Raw genomic sequence first — 27,436 nt, 5'->3', positions numbered from 1 at the left:
GCTTTAATGAGAACTTTAGAAAGTTTATAGGAAAAAGATTCGCTGTCCAAGGGCTTCGGCTATGGAATGCTCTACCAATCAACATCCGCCTGGAAGAAAATCACCTGGCTTTTAGGAAAAGACTCAAGACCTTCCTCTTTTAGCAGATGATCAAAGCTGGCCACAGCGCCTAGAGGCGATTCAGTTCGCATTGTGCGCTATACAAGTATTTCATTCATTTAAAGAGGTTTAGGGGAGGTTCCAGATACCTTTTCTAGCAGATCACTTACAGACTCCTTGAATCCAAAAGACAAAACAGCTTTCTTTTAGCAGATCTTGAACACCTGGGTAGGTCTCTCACACAGACCTAGCGACCAGTAGAATGTCTGGACAAGCCTCTCTCACAGACTTAGCAGCCAGTAGCACTCCTGGATAAGTCCCTTTTACAGACTTGGTAGCCAGGATCTAGTTGCTTTGATTAGATTGTAGAACAGCTTCACAGTCCCAGAACCTTTAAGCCGACCCGGTGATACTGTAAGGGTAGTTTAGATATAGGTACGTTCTCCAAACCAGTCACCAGACCCTCCTGAGAGACCAGTCTTCATCCTGGCTCTCTCCAGCAAGGGTCTTCCCCTGGATCTCCTCAGCTTGGCTCGGCTTCTCCCACACAGGCAAGACAGCCTAAGGACCACCTCAGGATTAGTAGGCCCCAGACAAGATTCTGGGCATAATGCAGAATAACGACTGACTAAAGGATATGGCATCTGTCCAATAAATACCCCTTCCCAGGATGCACAGCAGCCAGGAACCTCCTACTGGGCTGTTTCCAGAAAAATAATATTCATTACAGCTCAACCTGGTTGTAATTCTCACACTGTCCTGTGGTACTAGTGACACCCACTGGCAACAGTGGGAAATGCACAACTCAGACAAGTTTAGAACAGAACCAAATAAACGATATACATTCAATCTGAGCTGTTTACAGCTCAGCCAAAAACTAAATTCACGCTATAGCCCCATTTTAGGAACAGGGGGCTACATATGTAATGTCTGGCTGGTTGCATTTCTTTGTGACCCAACATGTGATGTTTCACAGCTAGCTTGAGACAATGAGTTTCACACCACTGTCTGCTCCCCCCCCCCCCCAACCTGAGGTAACCCTATCAGTCTCTCGCATGTTACCTAGGAGACTGACCCACCCTTCAGCCACCTTGTAAACTTGTCCACACTTTGCCCTCCTCCAGCCTAGGAAAGAGATAAAGGGGGTAAAGAAACAATCCTTTATTTGTAAAGTATCAGGATCAAATTCGAACATAATTATATGTGCATCCTGTCAGGGCAATCTACCATCTGGTGAAAATAATTAGCAAATTGATGGTTAACTCAAGTAGTGGAGCACAAGTCCATGAACTGAATGTTCTGTTCGAGGTGTGGAGGTGCAGGCTCACTGGATCCTCTCTCTTTGTCAATCACAAAGTTATGCAGAACACAGCAGGCGAGAACTACTTTTATAGATTTCTTAACATCCAATTGCAGATAAGAGTACCCGCCATTTAGCTGCACACATTTAGCTGCACATATTCCAAATTCGCACTCGACAACTCGTCTTGCATGGCTGAGTCTATAGTTAAAAATGTTTTCCTTGTGACTAAGTCATTGTCTACTATAGGGCTTCATGAGCTTACAATGACCAATGGAAGACTGGTCTAAGTTGTACATGGAAGAGGCCTCCATCCAGGAATCACAAAATGGCCTTCATTTAGCTGGCACCCCATGGCTGATTGACAAGAAATTCTAGAATCCCATCTGACACCCATTGGCTCCAACACCCACACATATGAAGCATGAGTGAGTATCAGGAGTACAATTGAAAGGTATTTCTTATAATTAAAATACAGTGAACCAGATTTGGGTGGCTTTTCAACTCGAGTTAAACGTGTTTTCCATCCAGAGCTCCAATGCAATTTGGAAACTTAACTTTTACCCAAAAGTCATCAATCACTTCTTCCCACATCTGTTCCGTTGGCGCAGACATTACATCATTATGTAGCTCCTCCCACAGTGCAAAGCAGGCTTTGCTTGTCACTTTTGCAACGAGTTGCAACACCCATCAGAAAGTAGTGGTGTAGGAAAGCAAATGATGTCCTGTGGCCAGAAACCTTTAAAATATAAAATAAATATCAACAAAAAATGACTGCTGTAAATAAATGTAAAAAAATTTAAGTTTAAAAAGAGTCAAATAAAATTTAAGTTTAAAAAGAGTCAAATAAAATTTACAATAAAAATTTAGATAAAAAAGGGGAAAAAATTCAGTTAATTCAGAAAATTCAGTTAATAAACAAAACATATTACAAACATGCATACTGTGTATAAATATATATATATATATATATATATATATATATATATATATATATATATATATATATATATATATATATATATATATATATATATATATATATATATATATTGTCAGGGGTTCACTCCAAGTGTAGCGCTTTAAGGACACACCACGACTTTTATCCGTTTCAGGTTTTGCCCACTTTTATTTAAAAGAAAGTTCAAAACAAACACAGAAGATATGGTAGGGGTATTCAGTATTTCAGTCCTGCTACCAAAGTAAACGTATTTCAGCCCTCCTGGCTTGTAAATGCAACTCTCCAGCTCAGGCCTTACCCTTTAGGGCCTTGGTCTGTCTCCCACAGACCGGACGCTCAGCACCTCCATGCTTACAGCAGGTAGCCTCTTGCTAAACTGGCACCCGCCTCTCTCCTAGGTGAAACCCTACTGACTCCCATGCCTAGACCTCCTGTCTGCAAGGTGGAGTCGTCTCCAACTGGGAGCCTAGAGCCTTGGTATGGGGATTACTTAAAGCCCAGAACACAGCTGACTCAATAGTGAACTGGCTGTTTATTAGGCCTGGATACTGGCAAGGTACCGCCCTGCTACTATATATATATATATATATATATATATATATATATATATATACATACACACACACACACACACACATATAGTGATTTGTGCATTGGTGGTCCAAATCATTTGATGGAGGGGGGAATTATGGTGTGGGTTTTTTTTTTTTTCAGGAATCAGGCTTTGCCTCTTAGTTCAAGTGTGAGGGAACTCTTAAAAAAGAAGTATGGGTTTGCCGTGTCTTCCCCCAATATACTTACCTAGGTGGATGCAGCATCAGACCAATGCTGCATCTGTCCCCAGTCGCCTCTTGGCTGAGAACCGAGCCATCGAACATCGCCAATGGCTCGGTTCTCACAGTCAGTCAGTTGTTCTCCTGCTCTGCTACTTCCCACTCATTTGAGCGTTAAGCTGTGGAGGGAGAAGAGCAGTTGTCTCAGTGAGAGACTATGACTGCTATCAGTCCAGGCACCTGGTGAATCCAGACTTTCGAAGTGGGGATGGCGCGGTGCCTGGACTGATCTTGGTGACATCAACAGAGAGTGGACTTCAGTTCGCTCTTTGCTGAAAACAGGTCACAGGAGTGCAAAACGAATTAGAAGAAGCCCAGCCAAATTTGCTCAGGCTGGACTTCTCCTTTAAGGCGTCAGCATACCAAGACACTTTGGACAATTTCATGCTCCTAACTTTGTGGGAACAGTTTGGAGATGGCCTCTTCCTGTTCCAACATGACTGTACACCAGTGCACAAAGCAAGGTCCGTAAAGACATGGATGAGCGAGTTTGGGGTGGAGGAACTTCACTGGCCTGAGCAGAAAAATTGCTAGTCAGGCTTTTTTGTCCAACATCAGTTCCTGACCTCATTAATGCACTTCTGGAAGAATGGTCAAACATTCACATAGACACACTCCTAAACCTTGTGGACTGCCTTCCCAGAAGAGTTGAAGCCATTATAGCTGCAAAAGGTGGGCTAACTTTAGTTCATGTCAAAGCTGCATTAATATCAATCTGTATCCAATATAACACCGATTCATCTTTTTCATCTCTAGATGGATGGTATATAGTGGCCTATTTGTGGAATGGCAGAAGAGGGAGATAGGCCTGCTCCCGAATGATTATTAGATGGTGTTTTTGTGGCCTGGAACCGATCCTTTTCATTGTTCTTTTTCGATGCGCAACATAATTATTTCCCAGGTAATACTTTTTTTTTTGTAAGCTCACTTCTTAGTATGGACCATGCTAAGGTTAGAGCAGCCAAGCTTTTTTCTTAAATCAATGGTGCTCAAAGATTCAGAGGTAGAAGACTCTAAGCCACTGTTAAATTGAGAATTTGTTCTGGACATGCTTAGTCATTACAGCAGTGGATTTACACCAACAACACCATCTCTTATAATGCTAAGGCAGACACAGTAACAGATTTTTCTGTTGAGGCCTCACTAATGTTAGTATGAGCCGCTGTCAATCAATCACCCTGGCTTGGGTCACCAAATCAATGAATCTCTGATGGAATACTAAAATAAAGACTAAAAAAATCTATTTTAACATTCCAACCAATGAATTTTATCACTCAAGGCTTTTGTAATTTTTTTGCTTAAAGTGGAACTTAAGTGAGAAAATTAGGTCCTGCTAGATCACTTCAGGCCGACCCCTTTTGCAGGTATATCTATGTAAGGCTGGCTTTACACTTATGCGAATTGGATGTGGGTTTCACTGCATCCAATTCACATAGCAAGTGATTGTGACCTGCTCTCTATGGAGCTGGTTCACACATATCCGCAGCAGCTCCAGTGTGAATTGCACAGAAGTCCTGTGAGTTTTTTGGTCCATTTCAGGTGTGAATTCAGCCCAAAAAAAAAAAATCACACCTGAAACTGTGAATGGAGACACACCGGACTCCTGCTGTGAGCCACTGCGTGTTCGAATGTGAACCCAGCCTCATACATTAAAAATAAGTGCCTATACTGTTTAAAATCCATACATGTCAGCATACTGACAGGATTGGTACCAGCTGCTTGGTGAAAAGCCCACGTGATACCAATATTCAAAAAAGGGCAGAGATCTATTCCTGGGAACTATAAGCCTGTCAGTCTAACATCAGTATTTTGTAAACCATTTGAGGGGATGCTAAGGGACCATATCCAATAATTTGCTGATGAAAACAGTATAAATAGCAGTAATCAGCACGGGTTTACGAAAGGTTGTCTTGCCAAACCAACCTATTAACATTCTACAAGGAAGTGAGCTGCCATCTGGACAAAGGTAGGCCGGTAGATGTGGTATATCTAGATTTTGCAAAAGCATTTGATACAGTCCCCCACAAACGCTTAGACCCCTTTCACACTGGGGCGTTTTTCAGGCGTTTTTCATGCGCCTGAAAGAAGCCGCAACTGCAATCCCAATGTAAAAGCCCGAGTGCTTTCACACCGAGATCCCTTTCATACTGGGGCGTTTTTCAGGCGCTTCAGTGTTAAAAAATACGCCTGAAAGAAGCTGCAACTGCAATCCCAATGTAAACGCCCGAGTGCTTTTACACCAAGGCGCTGCGCTGGCAGGGCGTCAAAAAAAGTCCTGCAAGCAGCTTCTTTGCAGCGCTTTTGGAGCGGTGAATAAAGCGCCCCTTCCCATTGAAATCAATGGGAAGCGCCTGTAAAACGCCTGAAAAACGCCTGAAAAACGCTATTGGCAGCAGCATTTTGTGGGCACTTTTAACCCTTTATTTGGCCACTAGCAGGGGTTAAAAGCGCCCCAATAACCCTCGAAAAATGCTGGTAAAGCGCTGCTAGTTTAAGCGGCGCTTTACGAGCGTTTTTCGGGCGCTGACATTGTGAAAGGGTTCTTAAAGCACTTGGGCTTTCACATTGGGACTGCAGATGAGGCTTCTTTCAAGCGCTTTACAGGCGCTTTTTTTAATGCTAAAGCGCCTGAAAAACGCCTGAAAAACGCCCCAGTGTGAAAGGGGTCTTAATCTACAAGCTGAGGTCTGTAGGCATGGACTATAAGGTATGAACCTGGATAGAAAATTGGCTTGAGGCGTGTCCAAAGGGTTGTGATAAATAACGTGTACCCAGAATGGTCTAGAAGGGTTAGTGGGGTACCCCAAGTCTCTGTCCTGGGACCAATTCTGTTTAATTTATTTATAAATAATATAGAGGGTAGAATAAATAGCTCGATTTCAGTGTTTGCTGACTACATAAAAATATGCAGGGAAACAACAACACAGCAGGATATAGAAAACTTAAAAGAGAACCTGAATAAATTAATGGAGTGCTCTACTACATGGCAAGCGAAGTTTAACATTGAAAAATGTAAAGTAATGCACTTGGAGGGTAAAAATATAAATGCAAGTTATGCCCTGTACACACGGTCGGATTTTGGCCCAAACTTGTCTAGCATACACACAGTCGCACAAAGTTGTCGGAAAATCCAATCGTTCTGAACGCGGTGACGTGGAACGCATACGACGGGACTATAAACAGGCCAGTAGCCAATAGCTTTCGTATCATAATTTATTCTGAGCATGCGTGGCATTTTGTCCGTCGGAATTGAAACGATCGGATTTTGTTGTCAGAAAAATTTAGGTCCTGCTCTCAAACTTTGTGTGTTGGAAATTCAGACGGAAAAAGTCAGATGGAGCCCACACATGATCGGATTTTCCGACAACAAGATCCGATTGCACATTTTCCGTCGGAAAGTCCGACCGTGTGTACAGGGCATTACTCATTATGGGGAGAATCCCTAGGGGCTTCCAGGATGGAGAAGGATCGAGGGGTCCTGGTAGAAGACAGACTGAGCAATAGCACGCAATGTCAAGCTGTAGCTACCAAGGCCAGAAGAATATTGGCATTCATTAAAAAGGGATGTTACTCCGGAGATAAAACTATAATCCTGACACTTAATAAAACTCTGGTTCGACCACATCTGGAGTATTCCATCCAGTTCTGGTCACCAGTCCTCAGAAAGGATGTTCTGGAGAAAGTCTAGAGAAGGACAACTAAATGAATATGGGGACTGGAGGACCTCAATTATGAGGAACAACTACAAGCGCTAAATTTATTCTCCCTGGAGAAGAGATGCTTGGGAGCAGATATGATAGCAATATACGAATATCTCAATGGTGATCCCAGCGTAAGTATGAAACTTTTCAGTCTCAGGGAGTGTAAGAGGACACGGGGGCCACATGATGAGACTGGAAAAGAAGTGGTTTAACCTTAAGCTGCGAAGGGTGTTTTTCATTGTCCAGGCAGTAAGATTGCGGAACTCTCTTCCCCAATCGGTGGTGTCGGCGGGAAGTATGGATAGTTTTAAAAGATTCTTGGACGTGCATCTTAATGGAAACAATTTAAGGGGGTATGGAAAATGATTTTTCTATACACACACACCGACACAGGTTGAACTGGATGGACTGTTGATTTTATTCAACCTTACCAACTATGTTACTATGTAAAATCCAGTAAAGCCCCATACACACTATCAGTTTTTCTGCTGAGTTTTTCCTTCAGATTTACCAAAACCATGTAGTGAAGAGCCTCCCTGATTGCATACAAATTGAAGCTCCTAAGGTTTGACCTCATATTATATGGTTTTGGTAAATCTGAAAAACTGATAGTGTGTATGGGGCTTAATAAACGTCTAACCCTGCTCTGCACATGCTCAGTTGCTCTCTAATTTTGTATCAAATTTGTAGGCTTCAGCAAAATGGCGGCCTCCAGCAAGAAGAAACAGGAACCATGCTGGATGCAATCTACAGCCAGGGCCGGATTAACATAGGGGCTGAAGGAGCTGCAGCTCCAGGCCCCTGTCTTAAAATCGGCCCGCACAGCCTGCAGCATAAGCCCGATTTTCTTCTGTCCATAAACTTCTATGGGACAGGAGAACTGTGTGTAAATGTAGGGGTGTCTGGCTGCATCTGTGTTTGCTCACTGTGATTATTACAATGTCACAGTGCACAGTTCCCCCCCTACACAAATGGGAGAGGCTGAGTTGGCTCTGCCTTTCCCCTCCCCTCTCCCTCTGTGAAGTCTGTGCAGTGAAGGAGCCGTGTGGGTGGGAAATTATGAACAGAACGCAGGCAGATAGAAGATGAACAGGATATCTGTGAGTGATCAGCCTCCAGGGACCATCCAAATGTGAGCTCAGTGACTGGACTCTTATATCCCTTACCCTTGTTTTTTTACTTTTTTTCTCCAGCAGTAGCTGTTATAACTGCAGCCAAAGTGTTTAGAACTGTGTCATCAGCCTGTGGTAGTGCTTGGCCCCTTGTGCTTTTAGGTGGTTCGCACTGATTTTCTGTGTTTTGGGACATTGCTAGTGTATCCACAGTTTTCCTGCGTTTTACCCACAGTCCTATAGATTTCTATTAGGCTGTTTGTTTTTTCTGCATTTTCTGAAAGCGCACCAAAATTCCTGCATGCTGCATCTTTGGCGCTTTGTCAGAAAATGCAGAAAAAACCTGCAATCTGATATAAATCAATAGGACTGCAGATAAGACTGCAGATACATAAGCAGTGCAACCGACTGCAGCACACCAGTGTGACCCCAAAGGCTTGCACACACAACCCCCCTTTACGACATGGTCTGATCAATACTCCTGGCATACATACACACAGCCATACCATCCCAGCTCAGGAGGGGTGGGGGCTCCAGGGATTTGACTATGCAGGCCCTCTCTATTCTATCCATCCGGGCAGAGTCCTGGAGGGAGTGGCAGGCTGCTGGTGGCAAGTGGCACACTGTATATGGTGACAGGCTGTGGGTGGCGAGTGGCACACTGTATCTGGTGGCTTGATGCTGATGGCAAGTGGCACACCATATCTGGTGGCTTGCTGCTGATGGCAAGTGGCACACTGTATCTGGTGACAGGCTGCTTGTGGCAAGTGGCACACTGTATTTGGTGGCATGCTGCTTGTGTCAACTGGCACACTGTATCTGATGGCAAGTGGCACACTATATCTGGTGGCAAGTGGCACACCGTATCTGGTGGCATGCTGCCGGTGGCAAGTGGCACGCTGTATCTGGTGGCAAGTGGCACACTATATCTGGTGGCATGCTGCTGGTGGTAAGTGGCAACTGTATCTGGTGACATGCTGCTGGTGGCAAGTGGCACACTGTATCTGGTGACATGCTGCTGGTGGCAAGTGGCACACTGTATCTGGTGACATGCTTTTGGTGGCAAGTGGCACACTGTATCTGGTGACATGCTGTTGGTGGCAAGCGGCACAATGTATCTGGTGGCAAGTGACACACTATCTGGCATGCCGCTTGTGGCAAGTGGCACACTGTATCTGGCATGCTGCTTGTGGCAAGTGGCACACTGTATCTGGTGGCAGATTGATGTTGGCAAGTGGTACACCATATCTGGTGGCATGCTGCTGATGGCAAGTGGCACACCGTATCTGGCGGCAAGTGGCACACCGTATCTGGTGGCAGGCTGCTGGCGGCAAGTGGCACACTGTATCTGGTGGCAGGCTGCTGGTGGCAAGTGGCACACTGTATCTGGTGGCATCCTGCTGGTTGCAAGTGGTACACTGTATCTGAGGGCAGGCTGCTGGCGGCAAGTGGCCCACTGTATCTGGTGGTAGGCTGCTGGTGGCAAGTGGCCCACTGTATCTGGTGGCAGGCTGCTGGTTGCACGTGGCACACTGTATATGGTGGAAGGCTACTGGTGGCAAGCAGCACACTGTATCTGGTGGCAGGCTGCGGGTGGCAAGTGGCACTGTATCAGGTGGCTGGCTGCTGGTGGCAAGTGGCACACTGTATCTGGCAGGCTGCTGGTGGCAAGTGGCACACTGTATCTGGTGGCAAGTGGCACACTGTATCTGGTGGCATGCTTCTTGTGGCAAGTGGCACACTGTATCTGGTGACATGCTGCTTGTGGCAAGTGGCACACTGTATCTGGTAGCAAGTGGCACACTGTATCTGGCATGCTGCTTGTGGCAAGTGGCACACTGTATCTGGTGACAGGCTGCTGGTGGCAAGTGGCACACTGTATCTGGTGGCTGGCTGCTGGTGGCAAGTGGCACACTATATCTGGTGGCAAGTGGCACACTGTATCTGGTGGTAGGCTGCGGGTGGCATCTGGCATGCTGCATCTGGCGGCAGGCAATGGTGGCAAGTGACACGCTGCATCTGATGGGAAGTGACAAGCTCAGGTTCCCACTGATTCTGCATCATGGTGAGCTATTTCACTATATATTAAAAATGTAGTAATAGAAATAATGGCATTTGATCATCCTGACGCCATATCAAGCATAGTGTCAGGATGATTTTAAGTGCTAACACCAGCCATTTGCCCGAAAAATCACCCCCGCCACCTATTTTCCCATCAACCCTGAGACTGCATCCCCCTCTCATCTATTTTTGTAAAGGGGGGTTGTCCCTGAATGGCAGCTTGGAAATGTGGTCGCCCTATGTTGCTGTTGTTGAAGCAGCACGGCTGATATTACTGGTGAGAGTATATTCAATTTGTTTTAGCAAAACATTTTTGCATTTTCATTTTGTTTCCGCAAAAAGGCCCACCAAAATCCTCAGCACCAGGCCCATGATGCTCTTAATCTGGCCCTGTCTACAGCACACACTCATTATGGTAGCATAATTATTAATGTGAAATGTATGTTCCTTGCTAAAGAACATTATTTCCCCATCTAAGTAAATTTTATTTTTCTACTATATTGTTATAATGCGCCTTAACCATTCATGCTTGAGATCCTAATGATGTAAATTTTTATTAATTGATTGATTGAGTGTTGTTGGTTCATTTGGTTCAATGCTAAAAAGAACAAATGTATCCGTACATGTATCCTTTAACCCTATGTGGATGATATACTGTATGAAATAGGTGCTAAAAGAATACTTACCTGTTGTCCATATCAATTACACTATATTGCCAAAAGTATTGGGACGCATGCCTTTTCATGCAAATAAATTTTAATGGCATCCCAGTCTTCGTCTGTAGGGTTCAATATTGAGTTGATCCACCCTTTGTAGCTATAACAACTTCAAATCTTCTGGGAAAGCTGTCCACAAGGTTTAGGAGTGTGTCTATGGGACTAGTTGACCATTCTTCCAGAAGCACATTTGTGAGGTCAGGCACGGATGTTGGGCGAGAAGACCTGGCTCGCAGTCTCCGCTCTAATTTATCCCAAAGGTGCTCTATCAGGTTGAGGTCAGTACTCTGTACACGCCAGCCACGTTCCTCCACCTAAAACTCGCTCATTCATGTCTTTTTGGACTTGCTTTGTGCACTGGTGCATAGTCATGTAGGAACAGGAAGGGGCCATCCCCAAACTGATCCCACAAAGTTGGGAGCATGGAATTGTCCAAAATGTCTTGGTATGCGGACACCTTAAAAGTTCCCTTCACTGGAACTGAGGGGCCAAGCTAAACCCCTGAAGAACAACCCCACACCATAATTTCCTCTCCCCCAAAGGATTTGGACTATTTCACTGTGTCCTTTGGATACTGATACTGAAGGGGGGGACCAATTCAATGAGATTGAGATGGTACACACTCTGTGATCTGGGAAAAAATAGGTTGCAGTGTCGGTAACCCTTTACAAGCATTTAACTCTTGTAGAGCAGTGTTCCTCAACCTTGCCTTCAAAGTACCCCTAAAAGACCATATATTGGGAATTTCTCTTAGATAAAATAGTTTTCCAAAATACTAAGCCATTGACTCTAATTTAAAGCACTTGTGCAAGATAAAGGAAAACCTGCAAACATGGCCTGTTGGGGGTACTTGAGGACAGGGTTGAGAACCACTGTTGTAGAGTATCTCACCAAAACTAACATGTCTATTGCTGTGAGTGTCAAATATTTGACTTGTATATTAGTTCACCTAAAGCCGCGTACACACGTAGCGGTATGTCCGACGTACTTAGTCTGGCGGACTTCCCGCCAGACTGTCCGTCGGACTTTCCGAACGGGCTACTTGCCCACACATGGCACTTTTTGAGCGGACTAATACGGCGTACTAAGTCCACCGTACTATCCGCCCTACTTTTGAAATGAACGGACTTGCCCACACATGCAGAGGAAAGTCCGCTCATTTCGAGCACGTCTCCAGGTAGGCGGGGCCCGTGAAGGAGACGTCGCTGGCCCCGCCGCCTGGTATGGACTTAAAGGGGAACCCCAACGCCGAAAAAAATCGGCGTGGGGGTCCCCCCCAAGTCCACAACAGACCCTTGTCCGAGCACGCTACCCGGCCGGCCAGGAAAGGGGGGGCGAGCGAGCGCCCCCCTCCTGAGCCGTACCAAGCTGCGTGCCCTCAACATGGGGGGTGCCTTGGGGAAGGGGGGGCCGCGCAGCCCCCCCACCCCAAAGCACCTTGTCCCCATGTTGATGAGGACAAGGGCCTCTTCCCGACAACCCTGGCCGTTGGTTGTCGGGGTCTGTGGGCGGGGGGCTTATCGGAATCCGGGAGCCCCCTTTAATAAAAACCCCTACCCATTCACCTGTAAAATAAAAGTACAAAAAAAAAACACAACACACGAGATAAAATACTTTATTGCACAGCTCCGGGGGTCTTCCGTCTTCGGGGGTCTTCTCGCCAGACTCCTCCGCTATCTTCTTGTCGCTTTTTTGCTAGCGGAGGAGTCCGGCTTTCTTCCTCGCCGCCGGCCTCTTCTTCCGACTTCGAGGGTCTTGTCCCCCTCTTCGGTTCTTCTGCCGGGCCACCGCGCCTTCTTATAGCTCTTTTACAGGTGGTGGCCCGGTCTTCTGTCGCCGCCGCCGCCTTCCGTTCTTCTTCTTCTTCTTCTTCTCCAGGAGATGTTGACTCGACGATCTCTCCGGCCGCAATGCCAGGGACGCGCTGCGCTGCCACTTATATAGGGACAAGGGGCGGTGTCACATGGGTTTATGTCACATGGGTTGGTGTCACATGGTGACCCCGCCCCCTTACGATGTCACAGTCCCGGAGGATGCTGGGACTGTCGCCATGTGACATCAACCCATGTGACCAACCCATGTGACATAAACCCATGTGACACCGCCCCTTGTCCCTATATAAGTGGCAGCGCAGCGCGTCTCTGGCATTGCGGCCAGAGAGATCGTCGAGTCAACATCTCCTGGAGAAGAAGAAGAACGGAAGGCGGCGGCGGCGACAGAAGACCGGGCCACCGCCTGTAAAAGAGCTATAAGAAGGCGCGGTGGCCCGGTAGAAGAACCAAAGAGGGGGACAAGACCCCCGAAGTCGGAAGAAGAGGCCGGTGGCGAGGAAGAAAGCCGGACTCCTCCGCTAGCAAAAGAGCTACAAGAAGATAGCGGAGGAGTCCGACGAGAAGACCCCCGAAGACGGAAGACTGTGCAATAAAGTATTTTATCTCGTGTGTTGTGTTTTTTTTTGTACTTTTATTTTACAGGTGAATGGGTAGGGGTACATTGTACCCCATACTCATTCACATAGGGTGGGGGGCCGGTATCCGGGGACCCCCTTATTAAAGGGGGCTCCCGGATTCTGATAAGCCCCCCGCCCGCAGACCCCGACAACCAACGGCCAGGGTTGTCGGGAAGAGGCCCTTGTCCTCATCAACATGGGGACTCGGCCCCCCTTCCCCAAGGCACCCCCCATGTTGAGGGCACGCGGCCTGGTATGGCTCAGGAGGGGGGGCACTCACTCGCCCCCCCCTTTCCTGGCCGGCCGGGTAGCGTGCTCGGACAAGGGTCTGTTGTGGACTTGGGGGGACCCCCACGCCGATTTTTTTCGGCGTTGGGGTTCCCCTTTAAGTCCATACCAGGGGGCGGGGCCAGCGACGTCTCCTTCGCGGGCCCCGCCTACCTGGAGACCCGCTCAAAATGAGCAGACTTTTCTCCGGGCGGGAAAAGTCCGCTCATTTCAAAAGTACGGCGGACTGGCATACACACGGCCGGATTGTCCGCCGAAATGCGAGTCCGGCAGGAAGATTGGAGTGCAACACGGCATTCTAAGTCCGCCGTACTTTCGGGTCAAAAAAGTATGCCGGAGGCTACACACGGGGGGATTGTTTGGCGGACTTGAGTTTGCCGGACTTTTCCACCGGATTGTTTGATCGTGTGTACGCGGCATTAGACTTAAGCCTCATACACACTATCAGATTTTCTGCAGATTTTTGTCTTCAGATTTACCAAAACCATATACTATGAGGTCAAACTTTATGAGTTTCAATGTGTATACAATCAGGCAGGCCCTTGCACTACATGGTTTTGGTAAATCTGAAGACAAAAATCGGCAGAAAATCTGATAGTGTGTATGGGGCTTAAGGCCCGGTTCACACTGGCACAACATGTGCTCTGACTTTGAGAGCACACATCACATGACAAGTCGCGTCGACTTAGAAAAAGGTACCTTCTCTACTTTTGGTCTGACTGTGTATTTTTTATCTGTGTATTTTTAATTTTAATATCATGATTTTTTAATATGTGTACTTTACGATTTTTGTATTATTCCGAATTTTTAATGATTTATGGAATTGTCATTGTTTACGTGGGCTTTTTTTTAATCAGTAAGATGGTCGTGGATTGATGTCATTATCTTATATAGGTTAAAGTGCGCCTTTCATTTTAGTATGTTTCTTCTTTTTTACAAGAACTGAGATGGTGGAGCACTTTTTGTTTATTTTATATATGCATGAGGATCGAATGGTTCCCTATATGTAATTTTAAAATTAGCACCAGTCTTATTGATATAATTTATTGAATGCTATGTACTTTATATTTGTCTGCTAATCCATCTCAGCTAGCGGCTCCGAAGTGCATAATAAAGTCCTTTTTATGTGATACAAGTTGTGATTCGGACACTGTATCCCTGAGCTTTATTCGTTAATTGATGGTTACTGAGACAACATATATACAATGCGGGCCGTCTACGCGTATCCTTCCCCACGCTGAGGAAGTCCTGCCTACGGACGTAACGCATACGGGGAGTCAGGAGTCACGTATGACATCACCCGCGGCCATCTTGTTGGTTAGATAACACTATACGTCTATGGGCCACCACTCGGATCTTAGTATTTTATTTTTTTATTAATAAATAATACAAACGGAGAGCATTCGATCACTTTCTTCTGCTTTATTTATGCGGTTGAATATCATATTGAGTGTGGATTCGAGGACGGTATCCAGAGTGGGGATTCGTCTGCCTGGTGATCTGTTTAATGCTATGTGACCTGTTTCAGGTCAAATTTATGAGGTGAGAGGCCATCTTTTCCTGTGGTGGAGGGATCACTGTCACCAGATATATAATTTTGTGTGTTTCACCGCACCGATTGGAGATTTGTGCTGTTTCCACATGCACTTGTTGGGACTCTCCGATAAATATACTTATTTGGAAATGTATTATGGACATTTATGAATTGCGCAGCACTGTTGTATTTTAAATGTTTATTTGAGGTATTTTTTTGAGTTAACCTTGAGTGTCAGCTTGCAGTTCATTTAAAATGTTTGTTTTTGTGTGTCAGCGCTGAATATCCTTCCATTTTTTCTGACCTAAGCATGACTTGCATTGACTTCTGTTAAAGAAGTCATATACAAGTCGTGCTGAAGTTGCACTGGGATGTCAGTATAGCACTGACCCCCGAAAGAGCAGCTGATTTTAATGGGCGTACCGTTACCGTAACCCTCTAGGGGTTCCCGTGGTAGATGGCCCAAGAAATATAGAGACTGACGACAGATCCACTTGAAGGGATTTTTATTTGCAAAAATGTAGTTAACGAACAGTCTCTCAGTATAGGATCAGAGGGTTAGGAGAAAAGTCCAGATACTCTTATGCCGCGTATTAGTGTCATTGCCAGTAATAATAGTGCCATTAGTGTCAAAGTCAGTAATAAAGAACTTTCTTACTTTGAATAAAATCCAGAGAATAGCCATTCACAGCTGGATCCTCACCCTAGTTTGACAGTCCTTCTCTCACCAGGCCTAGCAGCCAACAGGGTGTTTAAATCAGGAACAAGCCTCTACCACAGACTTTGTTATAGAACACGTAGGAATAAGTCTCTGCCACAGACTTTGCTATAGAACACGTGTAAGGAAACTTGAACACTTGTAGAATGCTCGTGTGGTACCAGTATCTTACAGCCAGTCCGGCGATACCACACGAGATTGGATTCACTTGGGTCCTTCAGCTTTTCCAGGCTCTTGCTTAGAGGCCAATTCTTGCATGGTCTTCTCCCGAAGAGTCCTCTCCTGGGTAACACAAAGTTGCTGGGCCTCTCCACAACCTGAGACAGAACCGGACCACCTCTGAATCCTTTCTTTAGTTTCCTCGCCTCGGGCTAGCCAGCCCTGAGACATAAAATCTGGTGGATCCGCACCCCAGGCCATAGGCGTCCTGGGGGCTGGTCAGGAGGACCAGGACCATGCAGTCAGAACATACTTCTGGATCGGAACCCCGAAACACGTGACATCCGCATCTTAAGTACCCTCTCCCAGAAAGCACAGCAAGAGTGACACTCCCACTGGGCTGGTTCCGAGAGAAAGTAACCCTAAAGCACCCAACTAGACTGTGTTTCCATACCTGCCAGAAGTCACAGCGCCCCCTGTGGCTAGGCAGAACATCCTGTAGTCTAGTCAGAATGATGCTGAGGTCAAGATTTGGAGTAATTAAACCCAAACCAAACTGCAGTTTAGGTATAACATTAAATTTCAAAAACACATAGCGCATGCTCTTCAGGAGCTGACGCAACATCAGCTTCAAAGCCGCACAAAAGTCGCACGACTTTGAAGTCATAACAGTGTGAACCAGGCCTTAGACTTGTGGAAAAATCAGTGAGCCAATCACACAAGCAGGAAATTACATTTCTGGGGACATTTTATACATAAACAGTATACGGTATGCCTCCAGGTAGCCATATTGCATTGAATTTTACAGAAAAAGACAGAGCTGCAAATTGAAAAGGAAAGGTCATTTTTAACAATAACATTCAATTACAATATGACTTGTGTCACAATTACATATGCTATATATTTTTCATGAAAGTGGAGTTACCCTTGAGGCCTCGTTCACATATAGGTGATTTGGAATTGCAGCAAAATGTGCGTTTTCATCCTGTCATGCTTACGAGGATAATTTTTCTGCCGGGAATGAGTAATTTTAAACGATAATAATTTTAAGATACAGGATCAATCAATATGAACACAGACTAAAAATAGGAGATTTATTCACCAGACATGTATTCATACAAAATAGTTATATATATTGGTAGACAAAAACAATTGTTACATAAAATCAAGAAAACTAGTTGACTAGTGCTAATGGTAGTGTTGTACTTTTTAAATGACACAGAAATGATAAAAGTTTCCTGTAGAATCAATTAACCAAGTAAATATGACGATTAGACAGAACATCTGTATTTCACAAATTCAACCGTTACTATACCGCAGATAAGTAAGTGATCAATAAAATGATAATAAAAATAATAGATGTTTGCTATTTCAATATGGTGGAAACTATAAAATTATAATGAAAAATGTAAGCTTAGAGAAAAATCTACAAGGCGTTTATCGACTCAAGAGAAATATTTATCCCGCTGCATATAATAATCAATAAAAAAAATTTAAGATAACTCAAATCAATATAAGGTAAAAATCAATATGACATAATTACCCTTTCCAAAATGGCTACTCGTCTGAATCGATGGTTACCAGAGTTTTAAAATGGCTGCCGTGGCTTCCAAGATGGCTTCTGCCTAGAGAGAGATTACGTCTTGCATCCTTAGTGTTTCAAATTATAAGGTGTCAATGAATCTTCATGAATGTGGAGCTATGCGTTGATGAATTAGGTGTGTCTGCGTGTCCTCACATGGCATCTATCCTGATCCTATATACCATTTTTGACAATAGACTCATAAAAATTATAATAAGCCTAGCCCAGAAGGCGTAACTTTTTTTTCATTGGTTGAAAGATCCATTGATTAAAGCGGAGGTCCACCCTAAAGTGGACCTTCCGCTCATTGGAACCCTCCCCCCCTCCGGCGCCATAATTGGCACCTTTCAGGGGGGAGGGAGGTGCAGGTACCTGTACAGTACAGGTATCTGCACCCACTTCCGGCATAGATTCTGCAGAAGGTACGCCCCTTTCCGCAGAATCTACGCCCCTTTCCGAAGGTCCCCCGCTGCCTGCTGGGAAACACACGGATCCCAGAGACAGCGGGGACCATCCTTATTGCGCAGCGCGACTCGCGCATGCCCAATAGGGAACCGGGAAATGAAGCGGAAAGGCTCCACTTCCTGATTCCCATATCCAAGATGGCGGCGGCAGCACCCAAGAGACGATCGAGAGATCGGCTTCGGGTGCCGACATCGCGGGCGCGCTGGGCGGGTAAGTGTCATTATTTTAAAAGTCAGCAGCTGCAGTATTTGTAGCTGCTGGCTTTTAAAAAAAAAAAAACGGCGGACTCCCGCTTTAACTTTTTGTATATTTAGGTAATACCACTTCCAACCACTAAGCGTGTCCAAGGGCAGCAATACTTGTTCTGAAATATCTTCTAAGTAATATGTTCAATCTTCATAATACAGATCTGCTTGTATAGTGGTGCTGATATGTATATGTATTTTGTGTGTGTGTATATATATGTATGTATATATATATATATATATATATATATATATATATATATATATATATATATATATATATATATATATATATATATATATATATATATATATATAAAATATTTAGAAATTCTGGTAACCAGTACAATGTGAGGGTATAATTATACTCATCAATATCGCATACAATTATTAAATATGGATAAATGTGTTACTCTTGTAGATACTATGAGTACTTATTCATTTAGGTAAAAACACATGCTATATGGATATATTTATGTAGACATGGTCACGATATATAACATATATATATATATATATATATATATATATATATATATATATATATATATATGTTATTCACAACACTGATTGGTATACTTTAAAGTATTTCTGAGTAAGTATTTCTGAGTAAGGAAAAAAATCAGATAGAAAAAAATCTGATAGTTCTTGATTAGTTCTTTGAGTTGCTTTGCCCAATCTAACTATTTAGCCAGTTCATCTGGGTAAACAACTCTTGGAGTCTTCGCAATAGTCTCTGTCCACAGACAAGTTTTTCATCTGGTGAACAATCAGTCAAGTATTTTTATTGTCGACTCATCTTAGTGGTATCAGGTCTTTTTATCTAATCAACCAGAACATGTAAATATCTTTGGTTTCTAGCTTTGCAAACGTTGAAGACCGCTGAAGTCATTGTGATGCTTTCTTCTCCTTCCTCTCATGGGGCTCATGACATACAAAAAAAAATAAAAACTTTAAAAATATTATTATTACTTCTCAAAAGGTCTAACAATCCTGAGGACCTGTCCATGTATAGGTGATCTGGAATTGCAGGCAAAATTGCCGCAATTCTGCCTGGGATTCCAAATTGCTGGAAAATGAGCAAGGTGTGTTTGGATGCCATTCATCCTGAATGGCACCCCAAAACAAGGTGTGATTGATGAGTGACAAAACATTCTAGAGTCGCAGAAAAAGCGCAACATCACACCTGGCTCAAGGCCAATATGGTCCCTATGCTTCCTTGGTGGAACAAACGCACATAGGGCAGCTGTCAGGGAAATGGCCATGGAACTATTGCCAATCTTGCAAGTAGAAAAAATGGATGCCTTAGGCACATCATGTGACAGATAGATCCCCCTGCTGGCCTATAAAAGACTGCCTCTGTTTGACCCAAGTTGCTGGATTGTCGTCAGCTTCCTGTATTCCTGAACCTCTGTGTTATTCCTTGCATCTCCTGTTCTTGACCCGGCTCGTTCCAGACCTGTTGACCTCCTCTCCTGGCTCATCCCCTGGCTTGCTCCTTGACCTTCCTTCTGCTGATTATCCGTGCACAACCCTGGCTTGCTATATGGACTTTGCCTCTGCCTGATTACCAGTTTATGACCTCTGCTTACTTCATGGATTTGCTCTTGCTTCTTGCCATCCTGTGTTTGACCCTCAGCCAGGTGACCACTGGCCATCCTGTGTTTGACCCTCAGCCAGGTGTCCATTGCTGTCCTCTGAAGCACGGTGTATTCCAAGCACAGTCGGGAGTTCCTAACTGCCTGTGCACCACCACGCCCTGGCAGTCCTCACAATATGACGCTCTTCTGGGCCCATCCAGATCCTGCCGGCAACCCGTGCTTCTTTGGGCCATATACCTTCTGTGGCCCTTTTACAGGTGTAACGCACCTAGCCACAAGGGGAGCCCCCCTCTGCATATTGGCTTCAGATCAGGTACATGACAGCAGCCCATGAGAGTGAATGGGCTGCCCTATGCTCAGCATGCATTTTACTCTGTGAATCTGCGAATCTGATGTGTGAACGGGGCCTTAAAGAGGAAGTAAACCCTGATGGGTTTACTTCCTCTTTGATTCCCTGCAAAGGTAAAGCATAATGGACTACTATGCATCGCATAGTAGCCCATTATGTGTCACTTACCTGACACAGGAGCCAGCGAAGTCACTGCTGTCCCCTTGTGTACAGAGCCTCCATCTTCTTGGTAGGTCTCGCTGCTCCGGCGCTGTCATTTGACGGAGCCACGATGACGTCACTCCCGCGCATGCGCACGGGAGCCAAAACTCGCGGCATATCGCTGCTGACAGCGGCGCACCCAGTGCGCCTGCGCGCCGCTGTCTACGGCGCATGCACCGTAGACTGTGGTGCCCTTCTTTTGGCAAATATCTCCTAAACCGTGTAGGTTTAGGAGATATTTCTTGGACCTACAGGTAAGCCCTAATCTAGACTTACCTGTAGGTCAAAGTGGTTTGTAAGGGTTTACAACCAATTTAAAGGTGTGTTATCTCTAGATGGAGGATTTCAATACATGTATGGGCACTGTGGTTGTACAGAATTTGATCTAATGATCAACTTCTGTACAACTGACCTGTATTAAATGCACTAGAAAATTTAGATAGACTTGACTAAAATAGTAAAGTCAAACTCCATCTATCGCTTTTTGCATTCTTTTATTTAACCACTTCTGGACCGCCCTATGTACATGTACTGTGTAAAATCATGTATCTGTACGTGATTTGTTTTCTGGGTGTGGAGCATGCGCGTGTGCTGCCGGCGACCCGGTCCGCTGTGATTGGACACACTAGAGGCCGGTACCCAGCGATCATTCCTGTCACCATTCTCTGACAAGAGAAGACAGAGATCTTGTGTTTCTGCTAATCTCTGTTTACTTATAGTACAAGCACCTCCCCCACAGTTAGAAACCACTCCCAAGGAACACATTTAACCCTTTGATCACCCCTGATGTTAACCCCTTTCCTGCCAGTGTCATTAGTACAGTTACAGTAAATATTTTTTAGCACTGATCACTGTATTGGTGTCACTGGTCCCCACAAAAGTGCCACTTAGTTTCCAATTTGTCCGCCACAATGTCACAGTCCCACTATAAGTCACTGATCGCCGCCATTACTAGTGAATAAAAACGAATAAATAAAAGTTCCACAAAAATATGGCATAGTTTGTAGACACTATAACTTTTGCGCAAACCAATCAATATACACTTACTAGGATTTTTTTAACAAAAATATGTAACAGAATACATATTTGGCTACATTGAAGAAGAAATGTGATGTTTTGCATTTTTTTTTATTTGATATGTTTTATAGCAAAAAGTAAAAAAATATTGTTTTAATTGTCACTCTTTTGTTTATAGCGCAAAATATAAAAACCTCACAGGTGATCAAGTATCACCAAAAGAAAGCTCTATTTGTGGGGGAAAAAAGGACATACATTTTATTTGGGCACAGTGTTGCACGACCGTGCAATTGTCAGTTAAAATAATGCAGTGCCGGATCACAAAAAAATGGCCTGGTCATGAAGGGAGGTAAACCTTCCGGAGGTCAAGTGGTTAAGAAATTTTATGTATTACAATCCAAAGAAAACACATGAAAATTCAACGCAGTTCCAAGCAGTTACGGCAACAGTTTTATTTTTGTTTCTTTTGTTTTTGGAATAAAGATTTTACATACAGTAAATGACTAAAAGCTGACTATTTTAAGCACCCCTGTCAGTGTTAAATTTTTTACACCCTAAGCAAAACCTAATTTTCAGGGGGTGGAGCCCCCTTGCTCCGCCCCCTTTTCCCTGCCAATGTATACCCCACCTTTTTAATCAAGCACCCATCAAATGCAGCCCACCAGTGCCCATCAAATGCAGCCCACCAGCACCCATCAAATGCAGTCTCACCAGCTCCCATCAAATGCAGCCTCACCAGCGCCCATCAATGCAACCTCACCAGTGCCCGTCAAATGCAGCCTTACCGGAACCCATCAATTGCAGCCTCACCAGCGCCCATCAATGCAGCCTCACCAGCACCCATCAATGCAGCCTCACCAGCGCCCATCAATGCAGCCTCACCAGCGCCCATCAATGCAGCCTCATCAGCACCCATCAATTGCAGCCTCACCAGCGCCCATCAATGCAGCCTACCAGTGCCCATCAATGAATGTTTGCTTGCTCCCATTCATTCAGGAGTCAGAATACAGACACAGTCCTCCGCTAGCGCTGTGCCTCTGACACTATGTGCGAATGACGCAATGGCTGCCTGCTGATGCTGAGACTTGGTTGCCTGCTACAGAGAGAAGAGAGTGGGAACACCAGTGGCCAGGCGCCCTAGGCAGCAGGGTGCCCTAGGAGGCTGCCTAGTTTGCCTAGTGGTAGCACCAGCCCTGGAGAGGCTTTGATGGGACACAGATTTTCAAAAAGGCTCTGATGGGGGTTACAAAAAAGATCCATATAAAACGTATTTATTTAAATGTTATTAATTATTATTTTTAATTGTATAAATAAAGTTTTTTTCTGGCTTCTGATTTTTGTAGAATCTATGATATGGCCCTCCTACTGAAAAGTTTGGAGACCCCTGATATAGATGATATAGATCAAACCATCTTATATTTTAATCTATTTATAATTGACATGTCCAGGTCCCTGCAATATTTTAGTCATTTTCTAAAACACAGCCATGCAACTGCAAGTTGCTCCAATCGCAAATGAATGCGAACGGCATGAGAGCTTGGGCATCTCGCAGGTGTGTGCATACATGTACCTTACATATCTTTTCATTTTCTTCTCTATTTCATAATAAATGTTTAGCGTTCAAGCCTAAGCTGTACATAAAGAAAATGCCACAGCGAAGTGATTCTTAAATTCTGCAATCAATTAACCAGGAAGCAAGCCGCTGTATCAAATGTCCGCTCAGACGAAGTATAATGAAGATAAATAAGGACCATGACTGAACCATACAGACTTCAATTTTCTCCAAACAGCTTGTTGATATCATAAATCAATCTGTGCTGTCCCCAGAGGAATTGCTAAGACCTTTCCTTGGCAAACCAGAGACCAAAATCTCTCAGCAATTCTGAAAAAAAAAAAAAAAAAAAAAATGCACTTGCATAGCTACCGGCAGACTGTATTTTCCCATTCCCAAGACCTAAAGGTAGACTATTGTGTTTGAAGGTATCTACATTTTACCGACTGCAAAGTAAACTAAGAGACATTTGTTTATATGCATAGTATTCTATATTTTCATAGGCTAATTAATGCATATAGTCAGTATCTATTAATAGGTAAAACTAAAGTTTAATCCACTTATATTCTGTCTTCCTCCTTTTTTCCCCAACGTCAACATGAAATTATTTAAATATTGAAAATCATATTAAAGGCAATTTAAAAAACAACATGTTATACATGTGCTGTGGTTTTGCACAGAACATCCCAGATCCTCCTCTTCTTGGGTCCCCCGCTGGTGTTCCTGGCCCCTCCCTCCTGTCAAGTGCCCCCAAAGCAAACAGCTTGCAAAGGGGTCACGAGTCTCTGCCCTGTGTGTCCATCTTTGATTCACAGGCTGGGCTTGACAATGAGGAGGGAGAGTTTCTGAAGAGCCCAGTTTCTCGTGCACACCGCTGGATAGACATTCTGCTCAGATAAGTATTAGGGGGGGGCGCTGCTGCACAGAGAAGGTTTTTTACCTTCATGCATAGAATGCATGAGGGTAAAAACACCTTGAGCCTTTAGAACCACTTAGCCTCCCTGGAAGTACGATCAAGTACAGCTTGAATCAGATTAAATTGGACTTGTCCTGTAAAGGCATAATGTGCTAGTATGCATCGCATACTAGCACATTATGTGACACTTACCTGCAAAGGAAGCCCGTGCTGTCCCCGCTGCAGGCTTCATCCATCTTTGGCCTCCTTCCTTCCTGGGCCACGGACTGTGTGACTGGTCCAGAGATGCATGACGTCATTCCCATGCATGTGCATTGGAGCTGCCGGTCACCGCACACGCTTCAGAAGAAACTCACGGGCGGCCGTTCCTTCAGAGCGCATGCACCGATGATATGATCGGCACAGTATACAGTAAATATCTCCTAAACGGCGCATGTTTAGGAGATATTTACAGTACCTATAGGTAAGTTTTATGCCCTGTACACGTGGTCGGACATTCCGATGACAAAATCCGTTGGATTTTTTCTGATGGATTTTGGCCCAAACTTGTCTTGCATACACACGGTCACACAAAGTTGTCGGAAAATCTGATCGTTCTGAACACGGTGACGTAGAACATGTACGACGGGACTGTAAAGAGGGCAGTAGCCAATAGCTTTAGTCTCGTAAATTATTCTGGGCATGCGTGGCACTTTGTCCGTCGGAATTGTCTACACACGATCGGAATTTAAACGATCAGATTTTGTTGTCGGAAAATTTTATATCCAGCTCTCAAACTTTGTGTGTCGGAAATTTCCGACGGAAAAAGTCCAATGGAGCCCACACACGATCGGATTCTCCGATCCGATCGCACATTTTCCATCGGAAAGTCTGACCGTGTGTACAGGGCATTATTCTAGGCTTATTTATAGGTACAAATAATATAGGGAGGGTTACAACCTCTTTAAGCGGTATTTGGAAGAACAGGAGTGGTTCTACTCTCATTGTTAACTATAAAATTCTTAGGTCTGGTTATTTCGATTTTTCGTTTGAATTTTACCCCTCCAGCTTTTTTTATTATTATGATATGAACTCACCTCAACCAGACCACAGTGGTGGCACAGGGTGTAGTGGTTAGTACTCTCACTTAGCAGTAAAAAGGGTCGCTGGTTTGAATTCCAATCATGACACTACCTACCTGGAGTTTGCATGTTCTCCCTGTGCCTGCATGGGTTTCATCCCACACTCCAAAGACATGCAGGTAGGTTAATTGGCTTCTGTCCAAAATTGGCCCTAGTATATGAATGGGGACCTTGGATTGTGGGCTCCTTGAGGGTAGGGACCAATGTGAGTGTGCAATGTACAGGGATAGGGACAATTGTAGACACTCACTCAGGATGGACTGGTGTCCTTATTCAACCTTACTAATTAACTAAGACCATACTATGTAAACTATGCAAGTGAAGAAGATATTTTGTGGCCTCAAGTGGTATGCAAAAAAAAATTTTAAATCTTGTGTAGCACTAACCCCTGAAGAAGCTGCTGGTTTAATTGGGCTTACCGTTACCTTCTTCACCTCGATTTGCGTCTAGGGGTTTCCCGTGATAGATGGCCCAGAAACTGATGACAGATCCACAGGGATTTTTATTTGTAAAAACGTAGTTAACGAACAGTCTCTTAGTATAGGATCAAAAGTCAATAATAGAGAACTGCTTACTTTGACTAAATCCAGAGAATAGCCATTCACAGCTGGGTGTTCACTCAAGTTGGATAGTCCCTCTCTCACAAGGCCTAGCAGCCAACAAGGTGCTTAAATCAGGAATATGTCTCTGCCACAGACTTTGTTGTAGAACACGTAGGAAACTAAGACTTGTAGAACACTCGTGTGGTACCAGCATCTTTCAGCCAGTTTGGCGATACCCACGAAACTGGATTCACTTAGGTACTTCAGCCCTACCAGGCTCTTGCTAAGAAGCCAACCCATGCGTGGCCTTCTCCCCTGGATAGCTACGAAGTTGCTGGGCCTCTCAGCGACCGGAGACGGCACCGGACCACCTCCGAATCCTTTCCTTAGTTTCCCTGCCTCAGGTTAGCCAGCCCCGAGACCTAAAGTCAAGTGGATCCGCACCCCAGGCCATACATAGCCTTCCTGGGGGCTGGTCAGGAGGACCAGGACCATGGAGTCAGAACATACCTCTGGACCGGAACCCCGAACCACGTGACGTCCGCATCTTAAGTACCCTCTCCCAGAAAGCACAGCAAGAGTGACACTCCCACTGGGCTGGCTCCGAGAGAAAGTAACCTTAAAGCACCCAACCAGACTGTGTTTCCATGCCTGCCAGAAGAGACAGTGCCCCCTATGGCCAGGCCGAACACCCCACAGTCCAGTCAGACTGATGCTGAGGTCAAAATTTGGAACAATTATACCCAAACCAAATTGCAGTTTAGGTGTAACATTAAATTTCAAAACATATAGCGCGTGCTCTTCAGGAGCCGGCGCCACATTTGATTAAAAAACAAAACTAAAATGTATTTAGATTATATGCTGAATCATATAATCATCCTTGGAAACAGCGTAGATGGGAATGTGTTCCCAGTGATCTGTACCAAGTCAAATACTTTGTCATAATATTGAGACACTTGGTAAACTGCCTGTTGTGATGTGTGAAGGATATTCTGGGTTACTATTAATAATGTTGTCATTTTATGGAATTGCTGATGGAGGATTGATTTATTTATACATTTACATTTGAGATTGCTGTTAACCTGTGTTTTTTTTTTTACAACATACAACATGAGCCCTGTGTTGCTTGGATGTGGTTCTTGTCTCCCTGTGGGAGAGCATTTTTTGACAGCATTCGGTCTTATACCTGTGTGAGGATCCCAAGATGACAAGGGTGGCCATTTTCACAATTCCCATCCAAGCACACCTTGAAGCTGAGACAATGAAGAATGGAACTAGGGAGTGCTTGTAAGTGGGTGAAAATTATGCCAGTTGGTGCTGCCCCGGACCGGAGGGTAAGGGTTAATGTTTTCCCAGGTCTTTGGTTTTGGCTGTTTTTTTGGGGTCACACTCACTGATCCTGTGCTATAACAGATGGTCAGTGGTTCAAAGCAGAGAGCCCTGTAAGGGAGAGAATCAGGGAGTGAGAGAATGTTGCCTGCTGCTACTATTGCCATCATGTAAAGATCACCAGGACCTGGGGTTCGCCCCTGAAAATCCAGCACTGGTAAATTCCATTTATGAATCACCTGATTTTTACCTTTGCAGGTATGCCGGGGCAACACATAGCATGAGTTAGGATTAGGGATGTAGGAATAAATATTGTTTTTGCATGTGGACTTTGTAATATGTTGCACTTTTCCATGTAAAGCTTTAAAACGTTCTTCCCGCCTGGTCTGAGGTTCCTAAAGGGGTGCTAAGCAAGTAACCAGCACCTTTCCAGAATTCAGGTCACTAAAGTATTTGGGGTATGAAGACATCAGGACGAGGAATTAGTACAGAGTGAAGATGCAAGTGGTTCCCTAGGGTAATGAAAGTTTACCAAGCAGCCTGCCGTTAAGCGCCTCTCTGAGAGAGGTGGGATAGCCTCTTGCA

The 27,436-nt window shown here is 44.6% G+C and overlaps 1 long non-coding RNA gene across 1 annotated transcript in view; it reads right to left on the bottom strand.

Annotated features, from left to right (window-relative positions):
* Positions 1 to 1,549: 1,549 nt before the first annotated feature.
* LOC143942019 (uncharacterized) overlaps positions 1,550 to 27,436 on the bottom strand; it is a 121,170-nt gene continuing 95,283 nt past the window's right edge. The window contains exon 3 of the long non-coding RNA XR_013264635.1: positions 1,550 to 2,138. This is a non-coding gene — a long non-coding RNA (uncharacterized LOC143942019). The remainder of the gene's footprint in view (positions 2,139 to 27,436) is intronic.

The sequence above is a fragment of the Lithobates pipiens genome, unplaced genomic scaffold (genome assembly GCF_037356315.1).
Source record: "Lithobates pipiens isolate NorthernLeopardFrog02 unplaced genomic scaffold, aLitPip1_a1.2 Scaffold_30, whole genome shotgun sequence".
Classification (NCBI taxonomy): domain Eukaryota; kingdom Metazoa; phylum Chordata; class Amphibia; order Anura; family Ranidae; genus Lithobates; species Lithobates pipiens.
The sequence above is the reverse complement of the archived record's forward strand: the minus strand, read 5'-3'. Positions and strand labels throughout refer to the sequence as shown.